We start from the raw sequence: 23874 nt of genomic DNA, 5'->3' as shown, positions 1-23874 counted from the left end.
AAGTTTGTTGGGGCACCAGGGTAGCTCAGTCAGCTGAGTGTCCAACTCTTGATTTCAGCTCAGGTCATGATCTCACAGTTGGAGGATCGATCCCCGAGTTGGGCTCTGTGCTGAGTATGGAGCCTGCTTGGGATTCTTTCTCTTTCCCTGCTTGCATACACGTGCTCTTCTCCCTCTCCCTCTCTCTCTCTTTCAAAATAAATGAATAAACATTAAAAAATAAAATAAAGGCGTGCCTGGGTGGCTCAGTTGGTTAAGCATCCAACTTCGGCTCAGGTCATGATCTCACCATTTGTGAGTTCAAGCCGCATGTTGGGTTCCATGCTTATAGCTCAGAGCCTGGATCCTGCTTCATATTCTGTGTCTCCTTCTCTCTCTGCCTCTCCCCTGCTTATGCTCTCTCTCTCTCTCAAAAATAAACATTAAAAAAAATAAAAATAAAATAAAATAATAAAAAATAAAATAAAAATATATAATTTAAGTTTGTTGAGGTAATTAAAATAAGACATGTTTTTAGAGTTATCCACATCAAATATAAAACGTTTATTCTACCAAGGTTTACTAAAGGACAAAAAAACTTGTGTTATTTCTGCTGCAATTTGTCAGCAAAAGAAGGCTTAAAATGATGATTTATTTTGTCTGTCTCATTAAGTTCTCACGGGTAATTGTTAAGATAGCTTTAAAAATCTTTGGTAACCTGAAACTTTGAAGTTTCCCTAAGTTAAATGATAAATCATGTTGAATTCATTGACTATCTAAGTCTTTTCCAAATAAAATACTGAAACATGAATTACTAAATATAATTCATCATAATTGATCTGTTTTTGACTTCTTACTGCCGAGACACTAAAGATACTTGGGTCTGATGGAAAACATGCTTTGTGTCTTACTAAAAGTTTGTAGTATGAAAATGCATGTTCCTAAAACTTATGAAATGTATTCATAAATTTGCCATATAAAGAATCCTGGTGAGGAAAGAAAGAAAGAAAGAAAGAGAAAGAAAGAGAAAAAGAAAAAGAAAGAAAGAAAGAAAGAAAAAGAAAGAAAGGAAGAAAGAAGAAAGAAAAAGAATTTCGGTGTTAGTATGTAGTTTTCACTGGAGACTAAGGTTTCTAAGAGTTAAAATTCTGCTAAATGTAATTAAGACTGATAGAAATAAGGAAAGCAACTCTGTAGGAAAGTAAGAGATGTGCAAGAAACAGAATAAGAAATGAGAATACATTTTTGTTGAGGTAGTACAAAGAAATTTTATCCTAAAATGAAACTATTTATTTAGAGAGAAAAGGCTTAAGACAAAATATGAATACAAAAGAAAGTTGTAGAAATTTATGAAGGGAAAGCTTTAGAAAATAATTTTGTGTATAGTTAGGACCATGCATTTGAAATGAATTTGAAATTCATTTGAAATGAATGGGTACTAAAAGTACAATGATATTAGATAGAATTCTGCTCTACTCTCTTAAAAAGGACAGTTTTCTTGGGCTATTGGTCTGCTCTTGATAAGAAAGTGTAAACAAAGTTTCTTTTTTTCTTTTATTTATCTTCCCAGAAAACCAGTTTCTATGATATATATATATATATATATATATATATAAAAGTTTACTTATTTATTTTTGAAAGAGAGAATGAGCTGAGGAAGGGCAGAGAGACAAGGAGATACAGAATCTGAAGCAGGCTCCAGGCTCTGGACTGTCAGCACAGAGCCCGACTGGGGCTTAAATTCATGAACTATGAGATCATGACCTGAGCCGAAGTCGGATGTTCAACTGCCTGAGCCACCCAGGCACCCCTAGGCTTATATACTTGATATGTTAAGTTACTTGGGAAGTTCTGTCAAATAAATAATGATAAGCCTTAGGCTGTATTGTGTGAGTAAATGTTACAACTGTTCCAAAAAATATAGAAAATGTATATGTATGTAGTTTTAACTGTTGATATAAATTCATCACTTGATAATCTGATTATTGAAGTGTTATGAACCACAGAAACAACCGGATTCCCTTGTCAGATACATTATAATGAACTCTCATATCACATCTTTAACCATGACTATTTTTGAGTCTTTTGTCATTTATAGTTATCATCCTGATGCTCTTGCAGAATGAGTTTTGCCCACAAGAAGATTCATGAAAAGGACTTTTGGCAAATACAGTTTTTTGATATCTTTAAAATCATGAAACTAAAGTAAGAATTTCCAGGACTAACAGAAAAGGCTGCATCCAAACAACTAGAATTAGTAATTTGGTACTGAATGAATTGAGGACGATGATTATAATTTTTGTGACTCTTATTTAAAATATTGCTGGTTCTCTAATGTTTGCTCTTCTAGATTGAGAAAGTTTTCTCTTAAAATATCTATGACTTACATAAATGTGACAAAGTATTCCTTTCTGAACAAAGTTAAACTTTCAACTTTTCTCCCTATCTGAACCCTCTGAAATTCAGAAACCTTCAGTGAGTATTCTTATAATTATTTGCATAAGTTCAATGAGAATCTGTTCTTAGAACATCACCAGAAACGATTATTTTACCAAGGCTTTGACTGGAATGTCCTATTTGAGAAAGACATGCATCGACTCAGATATGACCAAACAGCTTTAAGAAACTAAGGTTGACTTAATGGAGCCAACGAAGCACCTTGAAAATGTTAGCCTGATACCTTGCTTACAGAGTTCCAAGCAATCTTACCAGGTGAATAAAGAATGTCACTTACCGGAAGGTGCAGGAAATCTCAAGATATTTTGGGGACCTTTAGAGGAGGAATTCACCCAAATCTACAGGTATTGCAGGCAAGTCTGATGCCAAGTATTTGGCTTGCCTTTTGGCCTCGAGAATGTATTAAAAGTTCAATCTAGAGATTCCTTATGAAAAGTTTCAACAAAACAAGTTTTAAAGAATCTATATGGGGGGCGCCTGGGTGGCTTAGTCGGTTAAGTGTCCGACTTCAACTCAGGTCACGATCTCACAGTCCGTGAGTTCGAGCCCCGTGTCAGGCTCTGGGCTGATGGCTCAGAGCCTGGAGCCTGCTTTGGATTCTGTGTCTCCCTCTCTCTCTGCCCATCCCCCGTTCATGCTCTCTCTCTGTCTCAAAAATAAATAAACGTTAAAAAAAAAATTTTTTTTAAAAAGAATCTATATGGTCAATCACTATTCTTGCTGAGCTTATGTAAACAATTAGGCCAAATTTGTTAAAAATGGACTTGTTTTTCAATGAATTAGTCTTGATTTGGCTGTCATTGGAAATTAGGGTGATTTTAGAGAAAAAAATTATGTTTCATAATTTGTGGATTTAAATTCCAGTTTTGATTATCTTTGAATGCTTGTTGTCAAGCTAGACAACTTGAGGTATACTTCAGAGAAATTGCCACAATAGCTCATGTATGGACTATCTTCATGCTTGTTACTCTGTGGGGATAATAACAGGACCCCTAAGCATATGATTCTTTAGACAGCTGGAAAACGGGATGGATTCCCCAACAATTGTGTAACTCAATTATCACCTTGACCAATTCTGGGTGGCTGGGATGACAAAATCAATCCTTAAAAGCTGGAGCATACCCCATTCTGTGGGATTAACTAGGGACTTAATGGAAATACTGGATGGCCCCACTTTCTTTCTTACTGGATTGGTTGATACACTTGGGGATATCCTTATCTCCTGGGACAGGTCATCTCCCACTTGCCAATGATTCCTCATAACTGGAATATTGTTAAGACTAGACATCAAAGAGGCTTCTTGATGGCTTTATCCCTTAGCTGTATTTGTCCTAAAAGCCACATCTATTGATGTAAAATTGCAAGTAGAGGCTTTAGTCAAGCATACAGCAGACACCTTTAAGCCCAACACGTAGTCACCCACAAATTCAAAAGGTGGCCCTCCAAAACCAGCCTTTGATATCCTGACTGCAGCTCAAGGAGAAACTTATACTTTATTAAAACAGAATGTTATGGGGGCCCCTGGGTGGCTCAGTCGGTTAAGCGTCCGACTTCGGCTCAGGTCATGATCTCGCGGTCCGTGAGTTCGAGCCCCGCGTCAGGCTCTGTGCTGACAGCTCAGAGCCTGGAGCCTGTTTCAGATTCTGTGTCTCCCTCTCTCTGACCCTCCCCCATTCATGCTCTGTCTCTCTCTGTCTCAAAAATAAATAAACGTTAAAAAAAAAATTTAAAACAGAATGTTATGTATATATTCCAGATTACCACAAAAATGTGACAGGGTTACCAGAAGAAATGAATACTCAAATTGACACTTTAAAGGATCCTTTCCTCTCCTTTAATGATTGGTTAAACTCCTGGACTGGAGGAGAATTTTGGACAACTATCAAAGATCTTTTGGGACTCCTGGGTGGCTTAGTCTGCTAAGGGTCCAGCTCTTGACTTCAGCTCAGGTCATGATCTCATGGTTCATGGGATTGAGCCCTATGTCAGGCTGTGTGCTGACAGCACTGAGCCTGCTTGGGATTCTCTCTCTCTCTCTCTCTCTCTCTCTCTTTCTCTCTCTCTCTGCCCCTCCCATGCTCTTGTTCTACCTCTCTCTCCAAATAAATAAACTTTAAAAAAAAATTAAATTAAAAAAAATATCTTTTATTGGTGTCTGGGTGGCTCAGTCGAGTGAGTATTCATTCAACTTTGGCTTAGGTCATGATCTCATGGCTTGTGAGTTTGAGCCCCACATTGGGATTGTTGCTGTCAGTGCAGAGCCTGCTTCAGATCCTCTGTCCCTCTCTCTCTGCTCTTCCCCTGTGTGTGATCTCTCAAAAATAAATTTAAAAAAATACATTTTTTAAAAAAAGCTCTTTTATTCAGGTTGCTCTTTCTCATAATAATAATAATTTTATTTTGTTGTTTTATCTGATGTCTCTCTGCCTGATGCCGCGATTCCTTCACTGCTATTAACTTCAAGCCAACAGATGATCCTTTCTATTCAGGGAAATTCATATTTGTTGTCTACCTTGGATTCAGTGCTCTGCCTTTCACAGTTTCTACATATAAATTCCCACTGACTAATGTTGACCCACAGGTAAGAACATCTCCACACCCCTCATTCAGCAGGAAGAAGCTACTGAAGATGAGACCTCCACCCAAATGCCAAGGATTTGTTATTGTTGGCTTGCCAGGTGGGGGATTTATAGGCTGCTTTGAGGCAATGGCTTAAGCAATGGGAACTTGAGCAAGGCAAAAGGGCCCACAGCAACCACCCAGCCAAGTACAAGCAGGCTCATTAAGCGACCCACCTCAAATTGGCAGTAGGCCCCAACTGACCAATGGGCTACTTACAACGAGTTACCAAAAAAGGGGAAATTCCATACAATCCCAGACTTCCTCACTCCACCCTACAACTATAGCCTCTCACCACTGCTTCATCCAGACAGTCTCTCCTTTGCTATCTTGTTCTCTGCTTCCTTGCAGTGTATTCAATAAACTTCTATCTCCTTTGTTCTGCCTCAGGTGAATTCTTTCGCCTCCAGCCCCTATCCAATCGGAATGCACCACACTGTGTGAATTAAGCAATAGACATTTATTTCTCACAGTTCTGGAGGCTGGAAGTATGAGATCAAAGGGATGAGAAATTCAGTTTCTGCTGAGAGCTGTCTTCCTGGTTCTTCCAGATAACCACCTTCTCTTCTCACTGTGTGTTCACATGGCAAAGAGAGGGAGAAGAAGCAAGATTTCTGTTGTCTAATCTTAAATAGGCATTAATCCCATTTTGAGGGCCCCACTCTCATGATCTCATCTAAACCTAATTACCTCCCAAAGGCCTTACCTCCATATACCATCACATTGGGGGTAGGGCTTCAAATTTTGTCCAACACAAGCCTCCAGTCCATAATATGTACCCCTTGATATGTATGTATTATGTAATGAGAAGGGTACTTTTTATCTATGGCATTCTTTCCCCAAATCAATAATCCAATCTAATCTATGAGAAAACATCAGACAAACCCAAATTGAGAGACAGGCTACAAAATCTCTGACCAGTACTCCTCAAAAGTATCAAGGTCATGAAGAACAAATAATAAAGATTGATAAAATTGTTACAGACCATGTTATACACCCGGCAACTAAAGGTGGTACCTGGATTATAGGAACAGAAAAAGGACATCATGAAAAACCTGGTGAAATCTGAATAAAGTATGTTGATTACTTAATAGCATTGTATTGATGTTAATGTATTATTTTTGACAGACCTAAAAAGGTTAAGTAAGACATTAACATCAGGGGAAACTGGATAAAGGCTATACTATTTTGCAACTTTCTGTAATTAAAAAATCATTCCCCCCAAAATTTATTTAAACATCTTTGTTATTTGAAGATAGCTGGGACTTAAAAAGCCAAGATCTCTGAGAAAAGTGCATTGAAGTGAGCTTGGCCTTATGCCCAGTTTCCCTTTGAAGCATAAGCCATAGGGCTAATAAGTGCCATAGGGCTGAGAAGCTCAGAAGCCTTCCCACTGGGTCTTTGATGATTCATAAGCAGTGTTGAGCCTGAAGTCTTGGGAACTGAGCAGGTTCTCAGCAGTCCCACATGACTGGGAATAACAAAGCTGAAGTCCAGGGCTCACCAAAGAGTTGCAAGGACCTCAGAACTCCAACTAGTATCCCAGAAGAGCTACACCTGAGGAATGAAGGTGAAATGGAAATAGTCTGATCCTTCTATAGACTAAAACTTGGTTTCAAACCAACTCAGGCTCAGACTGGACTAAGGTGATCTGCACTTATTCAAACTGCTTCAAGAGGCAGAAGTAAATCCTCTCTGGAGGAAATAACATCATGAGAGTTTCAAATTATTTCTACAATTTTTTATACACAAAGACTGGCATTCAGTAAAAAGATCTAAGTGATGTGGGATATGGTGAAAAGGCTAAACATATACAGAATTGGAATTTCAGAATGAGAGAAAAAGAGAGAATGGAAAAGCAGTTCTATTTGAAGAGAATATGGCTGAGTGGTAAAAGATATCAAATCTTGGGGCGCCTGGGTGGCTCAGTCAGTTAAGCGTCTGACTGCGGCTCAGGTCATGATCTTGCGGTTTGTGAGTTCGAGCCCTATGTCGGGCTCTGTGATGACAGCTCAGAGCCTGGAACCTGCTTTGGATTCTGTTCTCCTTCTCTCTCTGCCCCTCCCCAACTTGTGCTCTGTCTCTATCAAAAATAAATAAATGTAAAAAAAATTTTTTTTAAATATCACGTCTTTGATATCTTAGATTCAAAAAGCTTTTTGAGTGTCAAGAAGAATAAATATAAAGAAAAACACATCTGGTTATACCATACTAAAACTGCTGAAACTCAAAGACAAAGAACACTCTTGAAAAGCAACCAGAGGGAAAAAGACACCTACTTTCAAAAGCACAATGATAAGATTGGCAGTTTTTCAACAGAAATTATGGAAGCCTGGAGGACAATTCAACAGAATCTTTACGGAGCTCAAACAAAATAATTCCCAACCTAGTCTTCTATTCTCAATGAATATATCCTTCCAAAATGAAGGTAAAATAAAAATATTTCCAGTCAAACAAAAACTGAGAATGCATTTCTAGCAGATGGGAATGAAAGAAATGTTAATGAGAGCTACATTAAGATTAACAGCTGACTTCTCATCAGAAACCACGAAGGCTAGGGATATCTGGATGACTCAGTCAATTAAGTGTCCGACTTCAGCTCAGGTCATGAGTGAGTTTGAGGCCCGCGTCGGGTTCTGTGCTGACAGCTCAGAGCCTGGAGCCCATTTCGGATTCTGTGTCTCCCTCTCTCTCTGTCCCTCCCAGGCTCATGCTCTGTCTCTCACTTCTTCAAAAATAAACATTAAAAAAATATTTAAAAAAAGAAGAAACCACAAAGACTAGAATACAGTGTAATGATATATTCAATATGCTGGGGGTTGAGGGAGATTATCAACCAAGAATTCTATATCCAGCAAAAGTATGCTTCAAAAATTTAGACATTCACAGAAAATTAATCTCTAGGAGACCTGATCTTTAAGAAATACTAATAAGAATGTTTCAAGCTGAAATGAAAGAACATTAGACAATAACTTGGACACACCCAAAGAAAGAGTACCATTGAGAGGAGCTGGGTGGCTCAGTTGGTTAAGCGTCCAACTTCGGCTCATGTTGACTTTGGCTCAGGTCATGATCTCGGGGTTCATGGGTTAAGCCCCACATCAGGCTATGTGTTGACGGCTCAGAGCCTGGAGCCTGCTTCAGATTCTGTGTCTCCTTTTCTCTCTGCCTCTCTCTCTCTGCCCCTTCTTCCCGCTCACACTCTGTCTCTGTCTCTCTCTCTCTCTCAAAAATAAACGTTTTTAAAAAATTTTTAAAGGGGCACTCGGGTGGCTCAGTTGGTTAAGCGTCCAACTTCGGCTCAGGTCATGATCTTGCAGTTTGTGACTTCCAGCCCTGTGTCAGCTCTGTGCTGACAGCTCAGAGCCTGGAGCCTGCTTCTGATTCTGTGTCTCCATATCTCTCTGCTCCTCCCTTTTTCATGCTCTCTCTCTTTCTTTCTCTCAAAAATAAACTTAAAAAATTGTTTTTAAAAAGAAAGAGTATCTGTGAAAGTAACTACGTAAATAAATACAAGACAGTATAAATGCATTTTTGTTTGTAATTCTTTTCTGCTCTGTTCTGTTTTTAAAAAGGCAACAATATAAAACAATAATTATAAAACTCTGTTAATGGGCTTATAATGTACAAAGATGTAATTTGTACGATAATAAAAGCACAAAGCCAGAGCAAAGGGATGAGGCTATATTGGAGCTAAGTTTTTATACAAAATTGAAATGAAGTTGATATTAATACAAACTAGATTATTTTATTTTTTAAGTTTATTTATTTTGAGAGAGAGAGAGAGAGAGAGACAGCCAGTGGGGGGGGGGGGGGAAGGGTGCAGAGAGGGAGGGAGAGAGAGAATCCCAAACAGACCCTGCACTGTCAGTGCAAAGCCTGACACAGTGCTTGAACTCACAGACTAAGATCATGACCCAATCTAAGCCAAAGTCAAGGGTCCAACGTTCAACTGATTGAACCACCCAGGTACCCCTAAACTAGATTGCTTTAAATTAAGATGTTAATTGCAATCCTCAGGGAACCAGAAGAAGAAGAAGAAGGGGTGGGGGAGAGGGAGAAGTAGAAGGATGAGAAGGTGATGGAGAAAAAGGAGGAGGAGAAGGAGAGGAAGAAGAGGAAGAGGAAGAAGGAGAAGAAGAAGAAGAAGAAGAAGAAGAAGAAGAAGGAGGAGAAGAAGGAGAAGAAGAAGAAGAAGAAGGGGAAGAAGATGAAGACAAAGAAGAGGAAGAAGAAGGGGAGGAAAAGGAGGAAGAGAAGGAAGAGGAAGGGGAAGAGAATTAAGCTAGTATACTATAAAATATCAATTTAATGTAAAAGGAAACAGTAATCCCAAAGTAGCAGAACAAAAAATATCTAAGATATGTAGAAAACAAATAGCAAAATGGTGGGCATAAATCCTACCTTATTAATAGTTACATAAAATATAAGCAGGTTAGACACTTTAACCAAAAGGAACAGATTGGAAAAATGGATTTTTCAATGATCCAACACTGTGCTGTATACAAGAGACACATTTTAGACTCAAAGATGCAATAGGTTAAAAAATAAAAGAATGGAAAAAGATATACCATTTAAATATTAACCAAAGACTGCTAAAGTGGCTATACTAATATCAGACAAAATAAACATTAAGACCGAAATTTTTACCATAGACTAAGAAAGGCATCTTGTAATGATGAAAGAATCAATCCATCAGGAAGATCTAACAATTGTAAGCATGAATATATGTGACAACAGAGCTCACAAATACATAAAATACAGGAGAAAATACATAAAATAGCATAAAGAGAGGGGCAAGGTAAATGGAGTTAAAATCTTCTAAGGACCTTCCACCATCAAGAAATATAAAAGTACTAATTTATGTTAGATTCTAATAGTCAAGGATGCATATTGTAGTCTCTAGGGTAACTCTTTAACGAATAAAAGAAAATATAACTAACAAAGTAATAGAAATGGAAAATTGTTGGGAAAAAAAACAAACAATTCAGGAGAAGAGAAGAAAAAGAAGAATGAACATTAAACCAGTCAGTTGCAGATTGAATGGTAGAGTTAAAATTTCAATATATTACACTTAATATAGTGCAAATAGGCTAAAAAAATAATTAAAAGATAAAAATTGTTCGTTGGGATTTTTAAAACTGTATGTTGTTTATAAGAGATTATTTTATGTAAAGATACAGAAAAGTTAGATATAAGAGAATGAGAGAAAATACAAACATTAACATTAACCAAAAAGAAACATTAACCGAAAGGAAACTGGAGAGGCTATTCTAATATCAGACAAAGTAGACTATAAGCCAGGAGCATTATCAGAAATAAAGAGAGATGTTTCATGGTAATAAAAGAGTCTATCCACTAGCACTATAAAAACTCTAAATCCAAAAGCACCTAACAACATCTCCTCTAATAATACAAAGTAAAAGCCATAGAATTAAAAGGAGAAATAAATTCACATCATACCAGGAGATTTTAACACAATTTTCTCCTAACTAATAAACAGACTAAAAATCAATATATATAACAACTCAAACAACATGATTAATGCATCTCACTCAATGAACACATATGGAACATTACACTCAACAACTGCATAATATACATTCTTTTCAAGTATACATGGAAAAAAATTTTAAGTGAAAGTGTGTTTGGCCATAAATCAAGTCTCAATAAATTTCAGAGAATTAAAATCACATGGGGTGTGTATCTCTGACTACACTGAAAATAAGCTAGATGTTAATTACAGAAGGAAAACAAGAAAGGTCCCTAAGAGTTTACAATTTAAGCAGCATACTTATCAATAACCCATGGATCAGAAAAGAAATTACAAGAGAAATTAGAAAATATTTTTTAGGTTTATTTATTGAGAGAGAGAGAAAGAGAGCACAAATGGAAGGAACAGAGAGAGAGAGAGAGAGAGAGAGAGAATCCCAAGTAGCCTCCGCACTGTCAGTGCACAGCCCCATGCCGGGCTTGAACTCACGAACCGAACCATGAGATGATGACCTGAGCTGAAATCAAGAGTCAGACACTTAACCAACTGAGCCACCCAGGCGCCTCTGGAAAATATTTTGAAGGAAATTATAAAAACAACATATTAATACTTCTGGGCTGCTGTTTAGGCCATGGTTAGAGAAAACAGTGTAGCCCCAAATGTATGTATTAGAAAAAAAAGCTTAAAATCAACTATCTAAGTATTCCAGAGCAAGTAGTTAGAAAATAGCAAACTAGATGCAAGGAAAGTGGAGGGAAGTAATGATAAAAGTAACAACAGAGATTAATAAAGTTGAAAACAAATCTGCAATAAAGAACATCAAATAATTTACATTTGGGATGCCTGGCATCTGAGTCATTAGAGCATGTGGCTCTTGATCCCGGGGTTGTGAGTTCAAGCCCCACACTGGGGGCAGAGTTTACATAAGAAAACATTTTTAAATTACATTTACAAGTCCCCTAGCAAAGCTGATTTAGAATAAAAATAGGAAAGACACAAAATACTGATACCAGGAACAAATTGGAGCATTATTATAGCTCTCACCTATTAGAAAGATAGTAGAAGAACATTATAAACAATATGGTAATGAATTTGAAAATTTAAATAAAATAGACAAATTTCTAGAAAAACACAATTTACAAAAATTGACATGAGGTAAACAAACATATATATAAAGTATCTTAACTATATTGAAGAAATCAAATCTGTAGTTAAAAACTTTCCTACAATAAAAATTGTTAAGCCCAGGTGGCTTCCTTGGTGAATATACCAAGCATTTAAAGAAGAAACAACACCAATCATAAACTCTTTCAGAAAATAGTTGGAGACACATTTTCCATCTTGTATTATGAGATTATGTAAACTTAATCCCAAAATCTAACAAGGACATTACAGCAAAGGAAAATTAATTACCCACAGAACTTCCTCAGAAACATAGATGGAAAAAAAAAAAAAACCTAAAAAAAGAAAATAGCAAATCAAATTCAGTAACATATGAAAAGGGTAACATACCAAAGCAAAGTTGGGTTTATACCAGGAACAAAAGGTAGGGCTAACAGCTAAAAATCAGTCATTGTCATGGCACTTGGGTGGCTCAGTCAGTTGAATGTCCAACTTCGGCTCATGTCATGGTCTCATGGTTGGTGGGTTTGAGTCCCAAGTCAGGCTTTGTGATGGCAGCACAGAGACTGCTTCAGATTCTCTGTCTCCCTCATTCTCTGCCTCTCCACCATGTGCACTCTCTCTCTTTTTCTCTCTCTCTCCCAAAAATAAACATTAAAAAAAATCTTAAATAAAATCAATAAAATCACTGTAACTCAGTACATCAGTAAAATTAAGAAGAAAAGTGCATAAAACATCAATAGATACAGAGAAAGCATTTGCAAAATTCAATCCCATTCACAATAAACAGCAAACTTTATTTTTTTACATCTTAAAAATAATTTTAGACTTCAAGAAAAGTTGCAAAAATAGTGCAGAGTTCCCATATACTCTTAAGTTAACTACCTGTATGTTATGGTAACCTTACATAACCATAGTGCAAATCAGGAAATTAATGTTAATACAATATGATTAATTAATTTATAGACCTTATTAACATTTTGCTAGTTTTCCCATTAATGTCCTTTTCTGATTCAGGATCCAATCCAAGATCCTGCTTTTTCTTTACTTGTCATGTCCTCTGAGTTTACTCCAATTTGAGAAAATTCCTTGATTGTTATTTTTCCTGACCTTAACACTTCCAAAGAGTATTACAAAATGATGTTATGCCAGAAGGTAACTTTCCTAATCTGACAAAGAATATATGTGTTTTAAATCTATAGCACACTTACACCCAAGAGGACGGTTATAATCAAAAATGTGGGAAATAAGTGTTGATAAAGACATGGAGAAATTGGAACCCTCATATATTTGCTGGTGGGATGTAAAATGTTTCAACCACAGTGGAAAGTAGATTGGTGATTCCCCAAACACATACACACCAGTTTGGTGGTTAAACACAGAATTAGTATGTGGCCCAGTAATTCCACTCCTATGTATATACCAAAAAGAATTGAAAACAGGGACTCAAACAAATCCTTTGTTTTTTTTTTTTTTCAAACAAATCCTTTGAATGAATGTCCATAGCAGTGCTGTTCATAATAGCCAAAAAATTGAAGACAACTCAAATGTCCATCAACAGATGACTGTCCATCAACATTGTGGTATAGGTACCCAATGGAACATTATTTCACATAAAAAGAAATGAAGGACCAAGACACACTACATAGCTATATCTTGAAAATGTCACACTAAGAGAAAGAAGTCAAAAACAAAAGATAACATTGTATGATTTTATTTAGTATATGAAATATTTAGAACAGGTAAATCCAGGGGCGCCTGGTGGCTCAGTTGGTTAAACTTCTGGCTCCTGATCAAAAGTCAGGTCATGATGGGGCGCCTGGGTGGCGCAGTCGGTTAAGCGTCTGACTTCAGCCAGGTCACGATCTCGCGATCTGTGAGTTCGAGCCCCGTGTCGGGCTCTGTGCTGATGGCTCAGAGCCTGGAGCCTGTTTCCGATTCTGTGTCTCCCTCTCTCTCTGCCCCTCCCCTGTTCATGCTCTGTCTCTCTCTGTCCCAAAAATAAATAAAAAAAAAAAAACGTTGAAAAAAAAAAAAAGTTTTCAAAAGTCAGGTCATGATCTCACAGTTTGTGAGTTTGAACCCCACTTCGGGCTCTGCACTGACAGTGCGGAGCCTGCTTGGGATTCTCTTTCTCCCTCTCTCTGTGCCCCTCCCCTGCTCATGCATTATCTCTTTCAAAATAAATAAACTTAAAAAAAAAAAAGGTAAATCCATAGAAACAGAAAGTAGATTGATAATTGCCAGAAACAAGGGTTTGGGGGGAATTGGGAGTAATTGCTTAATGGGGACAAGACTTTATTTTGTAGTCTTGGAAATGTTTTAGAAGTAGATAGAAGAGGTGGTTGCAAAACATTGTGAGTTACTAAATGCCACTAAATTGTTCTGTTGAAAGTAGTTAATTTTATGTTATGTGAATTTCATCTCAAATTTTAAAATTCTATGGCAAACATCATACTTAATGGTGAAATGTTAAAAATGTTCCATTGAGAAGAAAGATGCCCATTATCACCACTTCTATTTAACACTGTAGTAGAGGTCTTAGCCAGTGCAATAGTTATAAATAAGAAAAGGAAGGGGAAGAAGAAGAAAAAGAAGGGGTCAAGGAGCTGGTGGCGAGAAGGAAGGGAGAAATAAAATGTAAAGGATCAGTAAGGGAGAAGTAAAAATTGTCATAATGCATAGACAGCATTATTATATACCTAGAAGATCTAAACTAATTTACAGATAAACTATTACAATCTATGAGTGAATTTAGATACAAGGTCAAAAAATTTTTAGATCCATTGCATTTCTTTTTTTTTATTAATTTTTTTTAATGTTTATTTTTGAGACAGAGAGAGAGAGCATGAATGGGGGAGGGTCAGAGAGAGGGAGACACAGAATCTGAAACAGGCTCCAGGCTCTGAGCTGTCAGCACAGAGCCTGACGCGGGGCTTGAACTCACGGACTGCGAGATCATGACCTGAGCCAAAGTTGGCCGCTTAACCGACTGAGCCACCCAGGCGCCCCAAATCCATTGCATTTCTAATTAGAAATTGAAGAAAAAGTCAAATACCATCAAGGATGTAAAAGTAAAGGAATAAAGATAACAAAACTGTGCAGAACCTTTACACAAAAAATTACAAAACTTTATTAAGGAATATTAAAGAAGGTTTACAAAAATGAAAGGATATCTTAGGTTCATGAATTGAAATACTCATTATTTTTAAGAGATCAGTTCTCCCTAACTTGATCTATAGATTTAGTGCAATCACAATTAAAAATCCCAGCAGTTTTTGGGGCACCTGGGTGGCTCAGTCGGTTAAGCATCTGACTTCAGCACAGGTCATGATCTCATGTTTGTGAGTTCAAGCCCCACATTGGGCTCTGTATTGGTATCTCAGAGTCTGGAGCCTGCTTCAGATTCCACGTCTCCTCCTCTCTATGCCCTTCCCATGCTCAGTCTCTCTCTGTCTCTCAATAACAAATAAACGTTAAATAAAATTTTTTTTTAACACCAGCAGTTTTTGGTTTTTGGGTTGGTTCTTTGTTTTGTATTTTAGGGTCAGAGGGTGAAATTGGCAAACCAATTCTAGAATTTATAGAAAATACAAAAGGCCAGAAATAGCTAAGACCATAAGAATGCAGCTGGAAGACTCAGACTATATATAAGAAGATAGCATTGTACTGATACAAGATGTGAAAGGAATGTCCAGAAACAGGCCACACATTTATAGATGATTAGAACAAGGTGACACTGCAGTACAGTCGGGGAAAGAGGAGCCTTTTCAATAAATGGAGCTGGGTCAACTGAATATCCATTCAGGAAAAAAAAATGCATCTTGGCTCCTAACTTAATACCATGCATAAAAATAAAATCCACATAGATTGTAGATCTAAATCTGAAAGATGAAACAATACAGCTTCTAGAAATTGGAATAAGAAAATATATCCATGTCCTTATATCAGGCAAAATTTCTTTTTTTATAATGTTTGTTTGTTTGTTTGTTTGTTTTGAGACGGGGGGGGGCAGAGAGAGAGGGAGAGAGAGAATCTCAAGCAGACTCCATGCTGTCAGCACAGAGCCCCACATGGGGCTTGATCTCACAATCTGTGGGATCATGAGCTGAGCTAAAATCAAAGGCAACTAACAGAATGGGAGAAGGAATTTCAAATAACATATCAGATGAAGGGTTAGTATACAAAATCTATAAAGAACTTACCAAACTCAACACCCAGAAAACAAATAATCCAGTGAAGAAATGGGCAGAAGACATGAATAGACACTTTTCCACAGAAGACATCCAGATGGCTAACAGACACATGAAAAGATGCTCAACATCACTCATCATCAGAGAAATATAAATCAAAACCACACTGAGATACCACCTCACACCTGTCAGAATGGCTAACATGAACAAGTCAGGCAACAACAGATGTTGGTGAGGATATGGAGAAAAGGGAACCCTTTTGCACTGTTGGTGGGAATGCAAACTGGTGCAGCCACTCTGGAAAATAGTATGAAGTTTCCTCAAAAAATTAAAAGTAGAACTACCCTATGACCCAGCAATTGCACTACTAGGTACTTATCCAAAGGATACAGGAGTGCTGTTTATAGCAGCACTATCAACAATAGGCAAATTATGGGAAGAGGCCAAATGTCCATTGACTGATGAATGAATAAAGATGTGTATATATACACAATTGAATATTACTCAGTGATGAAAAAGAATTAAATCTTGCCATTTGCAACAATGTGGATGGAACTAGAGTGTATTATGCTAAGCGAAATAAGTCAGTCAGAGAAAGACAAATATCATATGATTTCACTCATATGTGGAATTAGAGAAACTGAACACATGAACATAGGGGAAGGGAAGGAAAAATAAGATAAAAACAGAGAGGGAGGCAAACCATAAAAGACTCTTAAATACAGAGAACAAATTGAGGGTTGCTGGAGAGGGGAGTGAGGGAGGGAACAGGCTAAATGGGTGATGGACATTAGGAAGGGCTCTTTTCGGGATGAGCACTTGGTGTCATATGTAAGAGATGAATCACTGGGTTCTACTCCTGAAACCAAGACGACACTGTATGTTAGCTAAATTGGATTTAAATTATGAAAAAAAAAAAGAGTTGGACACTTAACTGACCAACCCACCCAGCTGCTCCCAGGCAAAATTTCTTAAACAGGACACTAACCACAAAATAATAACAGACAAATTGGACTATATTAAATTTCATAACTTCTGTTTATCAAACAACACCATTAAGAGAGTTATGGAATAAGAAAAGATTTTTGCAATACATATAATTGACACAGGTCTAGTATCCAAAATACACAAAGAACTGAAAATTTGTTCGAAATGATTAAGAATTCAACAGAAAACAGAAAAAAAAAAAAAAAAAAAAAGGCAAATGTCTAGACCTTAAAAGAGGATCTCCAAATGGGCAGGAAACTTGTAAAAAAAAAAAGTGTTTATTCTCAGTAGTCATCAGGGAAACACAAAACTACAGTAATTTACTGCACACCCACCAGAATACCCCAAATGCCATACCATGTCTCAGCTTGGCAGCTCTGTGGTGGAACTGAGACTCTCAGGCACTGTTGGTGAGGGTGTAAACTGGTACAACCACTTTGGAAAATGCTTTGGTACTATGTATAAAAAGTGAATATAAGGACATCCAATAACTAGCTAGGTATATATACAATGAAATGTGCACATAGGCACCCAAGGTCATGTATGAGAATATGTATAGTGGCATTGCTTTTAAAAGACAAAAAATGGGATGGGGTGCCTGGGTGGCTCAGTCAGGTGAGGGTCCAACTTCAGCTCAGGTCATGATCTCATGGTTTGTGGGTTTGAGCCCCACATCAGGCTCTGCTGTCAGCACAGAACCCACTTCAGATTTTCTGTCCCCCCCTCTCTCTGTCCCTCTCTCTCTTTTAAAAATAATAAACATTCGGGGGCACCTGGGTGACTCAATCAGTTAAAGCTTCTGTCTTCGGCTCAGATCCTGATCTCACAGTTCATGAGTTTGAGCCCTGCGTCAGGTTCTGTGTTGATAGCTCAGAGCCTGGAGACTGCTTCCATTCTGTGTCTCCTTCTCTCTCTGCCCCTCCCTTGCTCACACTCTGTCTCTCTGTCTCTCTCTCAAAAATAATATACATTAAATAATAATAACAATAAACATTTTCTAAAAAGACAAAAAATGGGAACAATCCAAATATTCATAAATAGGAGAATGGATGTAATATGTGCATATTCGTTCAGTGGATTACTACCCAGACGAATACAAATGAACTATGGGTACACCCAGATGGTCTCATAATGTTAAGGGAAAGAAGCTGAGCATAAAAGAGTATATACTTTATAATTCCACTGATGTAAAGTTCGGACACAGATCAAACTCATTTCTGATATTAGAAGTCAGAACAATGGTCCAGTGAGGAATGGAAAATGGCTGGCAGGGGGCACAAGGGTGTTCAGGGTTCTCTTCCATTAATTTGTCCGAACGGCAGCTATAGGAGTGTGCTCACTTTGTGGAGATTCATCAAGGTGCACATTTTCTATCTATGTTTATGTTTAATACATTTGCTTATTTTTAAGTGGATGTAGCTTACACACACCAAGCTTCAGTAAGTCTGTAAATACAGATGCAAGAAAAAACCCCATATCTTGTTGCTGACCTTTGCTTATGCAGACTGCAACTCTAACCTTGCTTGAAACCCCCTACCACTTCCCAGCTCTTTCGTAGAGGCTCAAAAGGAAAACTTCCCAGTATTTACAAAATAGTCTGTCAAACATTTCGAATTTTGCAAATACCAGAAAACCAGTTGTGTAAAGAGTCAAAATCGAAATCCAAGTTAGGGCTCAGTTGGGAGAACCTGCTGTCAAAAATAAGACCACGTACTGCAATTAGTTTTCCAAATTTACCATAGTTTTTTCCTTTATATAAATCCACCTTATTCCCTTGAGCAGTTGTATAATAATCTCTTCTATAGCTTTACAGAGTTTCTTATAACAAATCACCTTTAAAGGGCATTTAAGTTATTTTCAACTCTTGGCGTTTGTAAAAAATCTCCCAGTGAATATTCTAGCACATACATCCTTTCCATTTGACTACTCCTTTTTCATTAGAAGAAATTATTTGAAGTTACAATATTAAGTCAAAGAGTGCACAGGTGCCTAAGAGTTTGGATACATGTCACCAGCTTGTCTGTAGAAAGGCTGTCAGCATTTACCCCACCACCCTGGCCAACACTGTCTACTGTCAGTCTTTTTAATCTTTGCCAAATCTGATGCATGAAAATAACATCTTGTCAGTTTAATCACCATTTCTGTTACTATCAGCAAGATTGAACATAGATTTAGTGGTCACTTACAGTTCTGTTGTGGAATCTCCCATTTTTAGTGAGGTCTACTTCTTAGGAATTTTTAATTTTGGGGGCTTTTGTTTGTTTTGTTTTGTTTTGTTTTGTTTGCTTGTTTGTTTTACTTTAAGAGAGAGAGAAAGTGAGCTGGGGAGGAGCAGAGAGAGATGGAGAAAGAGAGAATCCCAAGCAGGCTCCACACTGCCAGCACAGAGCCCAATGCAGGGCTCGAACTCACGAACCGGGAGATCATGACCTGAGCCACAATCTAGAGGCAGATGCCCCACCAACCGAGCTATCCAGGCGCCCCTACTTCTTACAAATTTTGAAAGAGTTGTCCATATTTGACAGAGATTAACCATATTTCTATCACATATGAAGCAACTATTATTTCTCAGTTTGATATTTGACCTTATACTTTATTTTGTGCTCTGTCATGTCACACAGAAATTCTTAATTGTCATAGGTAAAGTCTGTCCATGTTTCCCCTTGATTTCTTTTTTTTTTTTTTATTTTTTTAATGTTTAGTTTTGAGAGAGAGAGAGAGAAACAGAGTACAAGCATGGGAGGGGAAGAAAGACAGGGAGACACAGAATCCCAAGCAGGCTCCAGGCTCTGAGCTGTCAGCACAGAGCCTGACACAGGGCTCAGACTCATGAACCATGAGATCATGACCTGAGCTGAAGTCGGACGCTTAACAACCGAGCCACCCAGGCGCCCCTTCTTTTGATTTCTGTCTTTGGTATCAATGCCAAGAAATGTTTTCCCCACCCCAAAGTCCATAAAGTATTTTCATCTGTTTTCCAAGCCAAGGTCACACTGCCCATAAACAATAAAGCCAGAATTTGGTAAGTTCGTCTTACCTAATACCGTGTGTGTGTGTGTGTGTGTGTGTGTGTGTGTATGTGTGTGTTAACTCCTAATTATACTGCTAGGAGTAACAGCAAGTATCTCTGGGTGTTAAGAATATAGGTTATCTTTAACTTATTTTTACTTACCTGTATTTTCACACATCTGTACAATAAAGCATGATTGTATACTAGTTAAGAGCAGGGACTCAAGACAGACAGCTCTGTTACTTCTGAGCCTCATGGCTCCAGGAAACTTACCTCTGTTTCTGGATTTACTCATAAAATGGGGGAAATGATAGTACCTACCTTGTGAAATTTTGTTCAAATTAAATGGATTTAGATGTGTTAGAGCAGTGCCTGGTATGTCATAAATTCAATATAAGCTTTTGTTTTAGTGAACGCATGCCACTTATATAATAAAAACTAAGGTTATTTTTAAAATGAGAATCTGCTGTTATTAGGGCAAGGAACTGAAAAGCCCATTAGCCCAGTTTCCTGGATGGCTGTCCTGGGATTCCAGGACAAGCTACTCACTGCCCAGGCCTCACACTCAGCTTGGTCAGATCAAGCCCCCAAGAGGACACAACAGCCATACTCCCTGCCCCCAGCCATGGCCCCTATCTTTTTTCCAAGCATCAGAACTTTCTGATCCTAGCAAGCTTTTTAGGTAAAGAACAAATATTTGGAGGACAAAAAGAAAAAGGAAAAGTGAAGAATTCATTCTTCAGACATTTCCTGAGTGCCTGTTGGGTGTGATCTATCTGGCTAGGTAACTGCTGCCATATATGAGGTTAGACTGTGCGTTAGTCACTTAAGGGACATTATCTCATGAAAACTCTCTCTCTCTCTCTCTCTTTCACACACACACACACACACACACACACTCTTTCTCTCTCCTTAAGACAGACACAACTGTATCCCCATCTTACAGAGAAGGAAACTAAAGGTAGGTGACTTGGCCCAAATCCCCAAAGGTAGTAAGTGGGAGGGTCAGCATGTCCAGAGGTGGCTTGACTCCCACTGCATTCTACTGATTCCACTGTGCTGTTTCTCCTCAGGGTTCTCTGAGACCTGAGCTCTGCTGAGTTTGAAGTAGTCATTGGAAGGATTATCTTCAAAGGAGAGAGGTATGTCTGCTCTGCCCTTCCTGGTGAGTGATCTTTCTCTCTCTCTCTCTCTCTCTCTCTGCCTCTGATACAAAGTACATTATTTGGGAAGACACTGGGGCATCAAAGAAGGCCTAGCCAGGCAGGCATTTGGAGGATCCAACCAGCTTCCTCAGTAGCATACCCACACATGGCCACAGGGAAGGAAAGGGCTCCTGGGTTGCCCTTCACCTGCCGGCTTGGCCAGGGGTCCTGACCAGGGACCCACCATGCTAGGCTCTTCACAGCCAATCTAGGGACACCTGGAACAGCCCATCACTCCTGCCAGGCTAGGCATGTGCACGCTGCAGCTTTCTCCACAGCCTGACTTCACACATCTCTGGGCACCAGGGGCTCTGTTCCCAGCACCAGCCTCAGTGGAATCGAGCCAAGGAAGGAGGTGGAGGTCCTGGAAAGTGTGCTCAGTGTGAAAAGCACTCTTATTTTGGTTTCTCATCCACCATGAGGTGAGACAGCATCTTGTTCAGGCCTCTCCAACCCAAGCTACCCACGCCCACCCAGCAGCTCTCCTTTTCCTCCACTGACCCAAGAGGAAAGCTGTTTTCAGACTTCTAGGAACCAAATACTCACAACAGGGGCTTTGAAATTATGGGTCCTCACTCTATGCTAGAAGCCTGTTTTCTTTCCCAGACCCTTGGCTCCCTGTGGAAGGTCTGGGGCAGAGGAAGGACAAGACAGGGTGACAGGTGCCTGCCAGGAGACCTTTAAGTCCAGGCAGTGGCCTGCCAGCCACGTCCAAAGCTCTGAGGTCATTTCCCCTGATACCAGAGACTTGGCGCCTGCTGGAACCCTTGGTGGATTAGAATGCCAGGAGTGCCCCGGATCTGACACCTCACACCCTGGCGCCTGGCAACAAGGCCTGGGAGGAGCAGGCTGCCCTCTGCTTCTCAGAGCCCATGCCCTGTTTCAGGGGCAGGACCCCCCCCCACCAAGGCTGAGGCAGTGGGGAGGTTGTGAGTTGCCAAGACCCTGCCTGTGCCCTGCAAGGCTGACCTTGGACTCAGGGACACCCAAATGGCAAGGGAAAATGCAGACCCCTTCTGAAGACCTCAGAATCTCTGAAATGGAATCCAGCTTACATCCCTTTAGTGTTGATGCCACCAACAGTTGCTAGGAGACAGCGGGCATCACAGGTGCTGGCAAGAGGGGATCCCCAGAGCTCTGTGCAATGCCTGGCTCCTGGCAGCTGCCTGGGTTCTGCCCACAGCCTCAGCCTTCTGCCAGAGCCAGAGGTCGCAGCCAGAAGCCGGGGACTTTGCTGAGAAATCACTTACTTGGAGTATGCAGGCTAAGCCTGGCAAACCTCGGAGAGGAGGCCAGGATGGCGGAGAGGACATCAGATCTGGACACTAAGCTGTGGGATCTTGGTGCCTCCCTACCTGGCAAATCACATAACTTCTTTGAACCTGAGTTTTCTTCTCAATAAAATGAGGATAATTAGACAACGTCAAGTGATCTTCCAAAGGGATTGTTAGAATTAAAAGAGACAATGGCTGGAGAGGCTCAGTGAGTTATAAGGTAGGGTTCAATGCCAGCCACCGTCATCAAAAAATAAAGAACTGGACTTATGGCTCCTTGTGAAGGAAGACACACCCATCCTCCACTTGGCCAAACAAGCTTTACCAAATCATGTCCAGGGTGATCCCATTCTGTTATAAATATATAAATGTATACGTTATCCAATGATCTGCAAAAATGACAAAACAGTATTTTAAGTGATACATTTTATTAAATATAATTCCTCAAATTACAAATAAAATCTGTGAATAAAGGTGTCATCTCACATATGGTCTAGGGGAAGTTATTCACAATCTGCTAATAACTATCTCAGTAAGAGGAGATTGTAGGTGGTTTTTATTGTATTCTTTTTGCTTATCTGTATTTTCTATAATTTCTGCAATGATTGATTGCCTGAGTGCTTTTTATCATCAAGAAGACAAAGGGGGGTTCTGGACTGCCACTCTGGAGAGGGGGCTACTTCAAACTGGAAGACCAATTGTTCAGACTTCTCCAGTGGGGAACCCAGGCTTCTCTGGGGCTGCTGTTTCACAGTCAGATCCTGTTTTCAAGGAAATCTCCCACAGAAGCCCAGTGTGCCCACGGGAAAGGGAGGCATTGTGTGCTGTGGAAGGGGCTCAGACTCAGATCAGAGAGCCTGCACTGTACAGCTTTAGACAAGCCCCCAGACTTCAGCTCTTTAACACTTGCCCACAGGCTGTCTTTGTGAGCAGTGCCTGGCACACAGCAAAGAGACAAAAATTTACTAGCAATTGTTATTTTTTAAATTAGTTTTTAATGTTTTTATTTATTTTTGAGAGAGAGCAAGACAGAGTGCAAGTAGGGGAAGGACAGAGAGAGAGGGAGACACAGAATCTGGAGCAGGCTCCAGGCTCCTAGCTCTCACCACAGAGCCCGACACAGGGCTTGAACTCACAAACCACGAGATCATGACCTGAGCCAAAGTCAGACGCTTAACCAACTGAGCCACCCAGGTGCCCAAAAATTTGTTAGCAATTATTAAACAAAAAATATTTTTTAATTAATTAAACAAAATATTATTTATTGACATTAAATTTATTAATACTAAAATATTAATTAAACAAAAATATTTTAAAACAAAAATAAAGGCAGAACGCTCTGGTTAAAATGGTGTGGAGCCTCCTTGATCCTCTGCAGTATTTCTGAAGGGACCTCCAGGGAAGTCTGAGCCAAAGGCCAGAGTCTGAAACCCTCTGTAGAAGTAGGTTCACTGAGCCAGGGAGTGCGAGGTGGGTCAGGAGGTAGCATGCTCAGTCCAGACTGGGCTGCTAGCAAGTTAGTAAATCATTTTAT

The 23874-nt window shown here is 39.1% G+C and overlaps 1 long non-coding RNA gene across 1 annotated transcript; it reads right to left on the bottom strand.

The window, feature by feature from the left end:
* Positions 1-5496: 5496 nt before the first annotated feature.
* Positions 5497-21821, bottom strand: LOC125915448 (uncharacterized). The gene is made up of 2 exons (XR_007455668.1): positions 21613-21821; positions 5497-5626 (listed from the first exon to the last, which is right to left on the bottom strand). It is a non-coding gene; the product is annotated as an uncharacterized LOC125915448 (long non-coding RNA).
* Positions 21822-23874: the final 2053 nt, after the last annotated feature.

This window comes from Panthera uncia, assembly GCF_023721935.1.
Source record: "Panthera uncia isolate 11264 chromosome E2 unlocalized genomic scaffold, Puncia_PCG_1.0 HiC_scaffold_19, whole genome shotgun sequence".
Lineage (NCBI taxonomy): Eukaryota > Metazoa > Chordata > Mammalia > Carnivora > Felidae > Panthera > Panthera uncia.
This window is presented reverse-complemented; position numbering and strand designations above follow the sequence as displayed.